Here is an 8624-nt window from a genome sequence, read left to right as displayed (position 1 = left end):
TGCTCGAAGCAGGACCAATCCCCAATTAAATCATCCCAGCCAGGGTTTTGTCAAGCCTGACCTTAAAAACTTCTAAGGAAGGAGATTCCACCACCTCCCTAGGTAACGCATTCCAGTGTTTCACCACTCTCCTAGTGAAAAAGTTTTTCCTAATATCCAACCTAAACTTCCCCCACTGCAACTTGAGACCATTACTCCTTGTTCTGTCATCTGCTACCACTGAGAACAATCTACATCCATCCTCTTTGGAACTCCCTTTCAGGTAGTTGAAAGCAGCTATCAAATCCCCCTACATTGAGTATAATTAAATATGCCATAATGAAAAGCTCAGTCCTTGCAAAAGGATGAACTAAATTCACTGGATTTAAGGTTGTACCAATACTATTGACCTTGCACGTGTCTATGAGGAGAAATAAACATTGACTTGGATGAGATGGCATGTGAGGCTACAGTTGTTCCAAATATTTTCCTTCCACCAGATGCCACAGTTGCATGATTTAGATGTTCTAGGACTGGAATGGGGATTATTAGAGGGGAAGAGGGCCTACAAATTGGCACAAGAAGAGGAAACTGGTGCAAAATAAGTTTATGGAACGGAACCTAGGATTAAAAGAAAAGAGGATTTGGAAAGAAAGCAATTGGCGTAGTAAAACCAGGTTTATGAAGTACTGCATGTATTAAAAATGTAAATAGATGTTACTCGAAATCCATTAAACTAGAAAATATGTAGCTAACTAGAAAACCAGGTGCAGGAAAATATAAGACAAATTGCTGGCATGTATTTGAAGGCTATAAAGTTGATTAATTTGTTTAATAGGTATAAGTAGCATTTTTATTTAATTAATCCCCACCACTTGGTAATTCATAAGGAAATTAGTTCCTCATTACAAAAATATTTTGATGACATGTCTTTGTAGGGAAGGGAGGATATTGGAAGCATTCCATTTCTAGAAGACTCTGAATGGAGGAATTTTATGAGCTTTAAACACTGCTGAGTAAATTCTTCCTTTTGGCTCTTCTTTGATCACCCTTATTCATTTGTACTATAGGGTGGTGTTTGTTTTTATATTGTTGCTGTTAGTTTTTTGAGCCTTTTGAAAACATGCTAAGTGCATCACAAAATGAAGCGAAGACAAAATCCTTCCCCAAAGATTGTACGATCCAGATTTGAAGGGACACAATAAGTGAGAACCATAGACCCAAAAAAAAGATGGGGGGAAGGAGAGAGGAAGCACAAAGGTGACAATATTTATAGTGATCACTTCTTGGTGATCCTCTTTCTGGTATGAGGAAGAATGGTCATGTTTAAGGGACACAGGAGATCTGGGTGTAATTCTGAGAGCCACACAGACTACTTCCATGTGTTCTTGGGTAAGTCACTTACTCTGTACCTTAATTCCTCAGCTGTGAAATGGGGAAAATGATCCTTCCTTTTTTCCCACTTCTTGTCTGTCCTATCAGTGTGGCCCCCTTTGTGCCTAGTCAGGGGAGTAAGGGAGTATGTTCCTTGGGGTAAATCCACAATCAAGTCCTTAGAGTGTAAGCATTTCAAGGTAGGAATCACTGCTTATTAAATGTGTGTACAGCACCTAGCACAAAGGAGGAGGGCACTGATCTCAGCAGGGAGCTAGCTCTAGATACTACAATAAAGAAAGTGTTCATCTGGTTCATAATTCCAATACAACCTGATCCCACAAGAAAGTTTCTCCAAATACTGCATGTATTAAAAATGTAAATAGATGTTACTCGAAATCCATTAAACTAGAAAATATGTAGTTAACTAGGTGCTGAAATCTATATTAGTTTTACATCCGATTTGATTAAGGTTCATTTGAATTAAAAATCAGAAAAGTAACCTTGTGACATTTCTAACTGTGTACGCACACATACAAGAATATCATCTGAATCATATGGTTTCTCAGAAAAGCAAACAATATCTTGATGATTTTGTTACCTTTCCTCTACCCTTTATTTCTCAACTTGGAACTATTTTATTTTTAGCCTGTCCCTTATTAAAATCTTTTCTCAACATAATGTGGCATACTGTAAATTGTCATCTATTTGTGAAACTGTTAATGATAGTGACAGAGAATACACCATTGTGTACAGAGGCAAAAGGTCATCCTACGTTTTGGGAGGAGGCGTTCTGCATGCCGGGAGATCAAAGAACTGCAGACTGCAGCAGGATCTCACTGTTGGGTTAAGTAACGTTTAAATAAAAATTACAGAAATAAATACAAGTTCTCTGTACCTTAAGTCCAAAACTACATGGGTTTATGAATAAGTACATCCAGCTCCATTCTTAATTCAAGAGGTTCTCATTTATTCTACGTGTGTTTGGATTCACACCTCCAAATTTATCTGCTTATGCTAAACATTTGTTGGGCCCCAACTCATTTTTATATTGATAAATGAAGGCAGAATTTGGTCTGGAAGGTTTACTTTTTTTTCAGTTTTCAAAGGGGTTTGTAATAATTGCAATGGCTACATTGAGCTTCCCCGAAAGGCAGAGGCACATCACATACGAACAACCAACAAGAAGGAACATCTATCAGATCCAATATCCAAGTCTTTTCTGTTGGCAGGATTTTATGTTGCTTACTGAAATTTACTCATGGTCATTGGTTCTTTAATTTGCATTCATAATTTTATCATGAACTGTGCTCTGGGTGTGTTTTTAGGGGGGAAAGTTTCTTTATCTTGTAATTGTGCATAATAATGTATCATACCCTCTCTTGCCTAGTGACTGATTGGATACTACAGACTAGTCAATTATATACAGAATTAGAGGAGTTAATTCTTATTTTGAAAAGAGATTAAAGACCCTGTAATTCAGTAAGCTGTTGAACCAGAGGGAAAAAATAATACACCACACACACCACACTAGAGTTTGGTCCAATAAGCCCAACTTAATCTTTCCTACAAAGTAAAACTATAACTTCTAAAGCTAAAGTAGAGACTTTGGGCTAATCTGCATAATGTATTGTCTGTCAAAGTCCAAGGTCGATCCTTGCTAAGGAAAATGAAATACACACTTGTGTTAACAGATTCCAATCCAATAAAATCATTTGAAAGTGTAGAGTTATGGGATGACTCATTTCCCTGACTTCAATAATACGAATTATTTACCTTTCAACTATTTAGCCAATGACATTTTAGGTCACCCTTACAGTTCAATGACCAAAAGACCAAAAATTACATTCTTGGCAAACCTTTGATATTTGTCTTATAATATGCACTCCTTACTGCACAGTATAAAAGTGCAATTCTCATCAGGCGCTCTCATAAATGTAGTAAAAAAGGGAAGAGCTCTTTGAAATCTAGGGTATTTGCACTCTGTTGCTCTGTGTTAGAAAGGTAATCACATGCTTCTGAGATGCAATATTATGTTCTAGTCAAAATGCTGGAGTTTGGCTATAACAGACAAATACATTGGATTAGATTTTCTATCATGATTTCAATATGCTGGCATGAAATGTAACACAGAAAGCAAATGCATTGCTGCATTTCTTCATGTGTAGACAGGATTTAAAAAATGCTTTAGCAGAAACATACTCCCCAAACTGACTGACCGCACAGGCATAGCCATGGATTGAAAAACCACTTCTCAAGGATAGTGCCTAAGAATATTGACTTTACACATGATGCAAGCATATGCAAGCACCTAATGCTTTTTCCCAGCTGGGCTTGTCTGCTTCATGTTTATATGCAGGAAGAGTTGCTTGAGCAAGAGAGCATGTGTCTTGGAAATGTCTTTTTAGTCTGCATAGGAACATGGAGCAGACAGGCAGAATGTAGAGTAGAATTCCATGAATGCATGTTAGCTTGTTGATTTAAAAAATTAAACTGAAAAAGTTTACAGGGATTTACATTTGAAAAAAATAAACTAAGTTATTTAATTCTGCAATGACAAAGTTAGAGATTGAAAAGACATTTGATCATGCAGACTATCTCCCTGAAAATGCAAAATTGTGCTCTACAGCAGGGGTCAGCAAGCTTTCAGAAGTGGTGTGCCGAGTCTTCATTTATTCACTCAAATTTAAGGTTTCGTGTGCCAGGAATACATTTTAACATTTTTAGAAGGTCTCTTTCTATAAGTCTATAATATATAACTAAACTATTGTTGTATGTAAAGTAAATAAGGTTTTAAAAATCTTTAAGAAGCTTCATTTAAAATTAAATTAAAATGCAGAGCCCCCCGGAGCGGTGGCCAGGACTCGGGCAGTGGGCGTGCCACTGAAAATCAGCTCGCGGCCGCCTTTGGCATGCATGCCATAGGTTGCCTACCCCTGCTCTACAGCCTGTTTCCTGTATTTTGTCCAAGCTAGTTTTAGCAGTCCCAGGTGATAGGGATTTTCCAACATCCGTTGGAAGAATTTTATGTAGCTAAACGTATTTTAACATCAATAAATTTTTCCTACTATTAGCATAGATTCTCCTTTTCTTAATTCCTTCCATTACTCTCAGTTATACAGGACCACTGTCTCCAAACTAAGCAATTATCCTCCTTGTCAATAATATCTAGGGTTAAACAAAATACTTTGGAAATATTAAGGAAGGAGACACTCTGTAACAAGGAAGGAGGACACACTGTATCAGGGGTTATGGTTTAGTATGCACTTACTGTTCATGTATTTTTGAACTATGGGATATATAACTCAGCTAACACAAAGCACACATATTTAAAAATACATAGGGCCAAATCCCCTTCTGGTGTTAATCAGCCTAGATTTATTTGCTTCAGTGGAACTACCACAATTTACCCTAGAGAAGATCTATCCTATTGCTCCTGAAAATTCAACAGAGCAGTATTCATTATGCAAAGTCACAAGTATTCATGGGACACTGTAGTTACATTAGCATTAATACCATGAAGTATTGAAAGGACTTTCCAGAGCTGTTCTGGAGGTTGGATAACAGCTTTCATGTGCAGAAGAGTTTGCAGGATCAGGCCATAGGGATCATCCACCATTGAAATTCAAATTTAAAATTTGTGGCAGCTAAAGTCAGTTATGACTTTCTGAACACAAGAAGGTTACAGTGTGCAATAGAAATAACAGAGTACACATCCCACAAAAGCTCCCTTAGGAGTTATGCTCCAGTGGGTTCTCCACTGGCATCTAGCTTCACCATAACCTGTGCTGAGGAGGAGCTATGTAAGAAAATGGAGGCAGTATAGTTCAATGGCTAAGACAGCAGACTGAATCAGGAGAGCTCAGTTCAGTTCCCAGAAATCCCTGACTCAGTAGGTGACCTACAGTAAAATAACCGTTTCCTAACTCTAAAACAGGAATACTACTTATCATTAGATTGACCTTGTCATAGGTTATTGGGATCTGTGCTGTTTATTTCCCGCAGAGTAACACATTTTTGTTATACCTAGACATTTTTCAAAAAGTGCAGCAGCAGTCAAAAAAGCAAACAGAAAATATCATATTGCCTCTATATAAATCCATGGTATGCCCACATCTTGAATTCTGCATGCAGATGTGGTTGCCCCATTTCAAAAAAGACATATTGGAATTGGAAAAGATACAGAAAAGAGCAACAAAAAGTATTAGGAGTATGGAACAGCTTCCATATGAGGAAAGATTAATAAGACTGGCAATCTTCAGCATGGAAAAGAGATGACTGAGGGACGATATGATTGAGGTCTATAAAACCATGTGTGGAGAAAGTAAATAAGGAAGTGTTAGTTACTCCTTCTCAAAACACATGAACTAGGGGTCACCAAATGAAATTAATAGGCAGCAGGCTTAAAACAAACAAAAGGAAGTATTTCTTCACACAACACAGTGTCAACCTGTGGAACTCTTTGCCAGAGGATGTTGTGAAGGCCAAGACTACAACAGGACTCAAAAAAGAACTAGATACATTCATGGAGGATGGGTCCATCAATGGCTAGTAGCCAGGAAGGCAGGGATGGTGTCCCTAGCCTATTTGCCAGAAGCTGGGAATGGGTGACAAGGGAAGGATCACTTGATGATTACCTGTGTTGTCCATCCCCTCTGGGGCACCTGGCATTGACCACTGTTAGAAGACAGGATACCGGCTAGATGGACCTTTGTTTTGACCCAGTATGGCAGTTCTTATGTTCTCTCCTTATCTACCTACAGTTCCACATACTCATAACCACACTCTTAACAATCCCAATAACCATCATCTCCAGGGTCTGGATACAGAAGTGCTATGGACAGCAGAAGATCTGGTCTTAATGCTGCTATCTGCACCTGGAAAACTCTGAACTCTAAACTTCTCTCTAGACTTACACAGGCTGTGGTCTTTCACACTGCCAAGTCTTGCTGCTGTAACCTCACTCCACATCATTTCGTATGCACTTCTCACATCCGCTGCTTGTGATTTCCACCCCAATTTTTCTTTGCTCTCCTGACTGGAATTCCTCAGTTTTATCCTTTGCCTCCTGCAAATTACAAGACAAGGAGGAGTTTAAACTACTGAGACCCTTCAGGTGCTGTTTTAACTCCTTGTTTTGCTCCTTTTCTCCTTTCAAATCATATTCTAATTCCCTCATTTTCTCCTTCATTTTATTAACCATATTATTTAAAGCCTTGCAGATTACATACAGACCTTGTATAGCCATGCCTTTTAACTGTTTCTCTTTCCCTTTTCTATCTTTTCCCTCTGTCTCTTCTTCAAACAACTTGCACACATATTTCTAGGGATCACCTACATCAATTGCTTTTAATGCAAATGAAGCAGTTCCTTGTTCAATAACATAGTTTTATTGTAAAATTCTCTAGGATTTTCCCCTCGTCAGCTGACATTTTTCTCATTTAACCTATTTCAAGGTTTTCTTACTTAAGGTTATCTTAATCTTACTTTATTCTCCCCCCCACCCTCGGTACCTTTTACTGGAGTAAGCTATTCACTCAAGCTTTAGAATGGCAGAGAAGACATCCTGTAAGCTTTCAGAGTAGCAGCCGTGTTAGTCTGTATTCGCAAAAAGAAAAGGACGACTTGTGACACCTTAGAGACTAACCAATTTATTTGAGCATAAGCTTTTGTGAGCTACAGCTCACTTTTACCAGAAAATGTAGGTCATTATCCTAGGTAATCTGGATCCAATGATAACATTCTTGACAATCACGTCAGGGTCACCAATTTGTTACATGTCTGAATTAATGACTCAAGATTGTCGAATAACAGGCTCAGTTGGAATTATTTAATCAAAGATTGTGAATCAGAGATTAGTATAGCACTATACGGAATACAGAAAGAAAGAGATACATTACCACCCTTTGTTGTCAGACCAAGAGTTGGCTGTGTCTCTTTTCTTCGCTGTATCTGGAGGGATGCGTAAGTTTTCTCTTCCCCCAGCTAAGTTCCCATTCCAGTATCATTATATAGGGTTTTAGACAAAGAAGTCCCCTTTGCCAAGAATATTCACCTGAAAACATATCTTCTGATGTCATTTCTATACATTCTCTCTGTACCTGATTTATGTGTGAAGGCATGATTATTGACAGCTGAGAGGACTAACAATTCTTCAAGATAATCTCTCTCAGTGGGTCCTTCTTACTCCACAATCATTCTTTCCTACTGATTCCCCAACAGAAAACATCTGCTGTAACAATCATCCCTTATTATTTTCCCAAGTCTATATATACTTATGTAAGCATTACAGGCAGACAGATTTCCAAGAATATCTGGAGTTTTACAGACATGAAGGCACCCAAGATTGTTAAAGTACAGCATAATGGATAAAATTCCTGAATAGAATTACTTATCGTTCAAGGATCAGTGTTCCGGGCCTTAGAATTCAGACACACTCTTTGATGAAGATAAAGATTCTTAGGATTAGTTGACATATAAATGAATGAAAATATACAAAGAGAAAGAACTAAAAGGGTTAATATTTATTAACAGATACTAACAAACCTTAGCCTTTTACCTCGTTATCCCCAGAAGTAAAACTATTGTGTCTAAATGGGATGATGACATAAGAAATCTTTTTTCATTCACCCCAATTGACAAAAACATTCATTAAAAAACCATGTAAGTGATCTACTCAGTAGTTCAAATTGCCGCTTCAGTAGGTGTATGAATGAAATAGAGGCACAACCTGCCACCCACAAAGATCCCTAGGAATCATGGGGAAGGGTATCCAGACTCTTGTGGAGGAGGATAGATCTTTGGTCACTCTCAAAGCAGCAGGATCCTTTAGGGGGCATCCAGATAATGCCATTTCAGTCACAGCCCAGGTAACAACATGGATAGCAATTGCCTAGAAATGGGAGAGTAGCATAGAGAGGGGCTCTTAGTCTGTAAACCTCACAGAGATTAATCCCACACAGAGAAGTCTCTACTGCCTGGGATTGTAGAACTGATGAACCTCCTTTATATGGAAACCTAATTGAGACCTACCAGATCAAAGTCCCTTCCACTCACAGGAGTAGAGGGAAGTTATCTAGTTCATAGTGTTTCCAAAATGGAAGAAAAAAATGCAAAGAAAAAGTATCACTTATTCCCAAATGGTGTCTTTGCCTATTCATTTTGATTACGCATCATATACAATACACAGCTGATTTCTTATCTTGACCCTATGTGAGTAATATATCCATCCCAAACTCATCCCAATAAAACCTAACTATTATGTATGCACT

This window comes from Natator depressus, chromosome 1 (assembly GCF_965152275.1).
Source record: "Natator depressus isolate rNatDep1 chromosome 1, rNatDep2.hap1, whole genome shotgun sequence".
NCBI classification, from domain to species: Eukaryota; Metazoa; Chordata; order Testudines; family Cheloniidae; genus Natator; species Natator depressus.
This window is presented reverse-complemented; position numbering follows the sequence as displayed.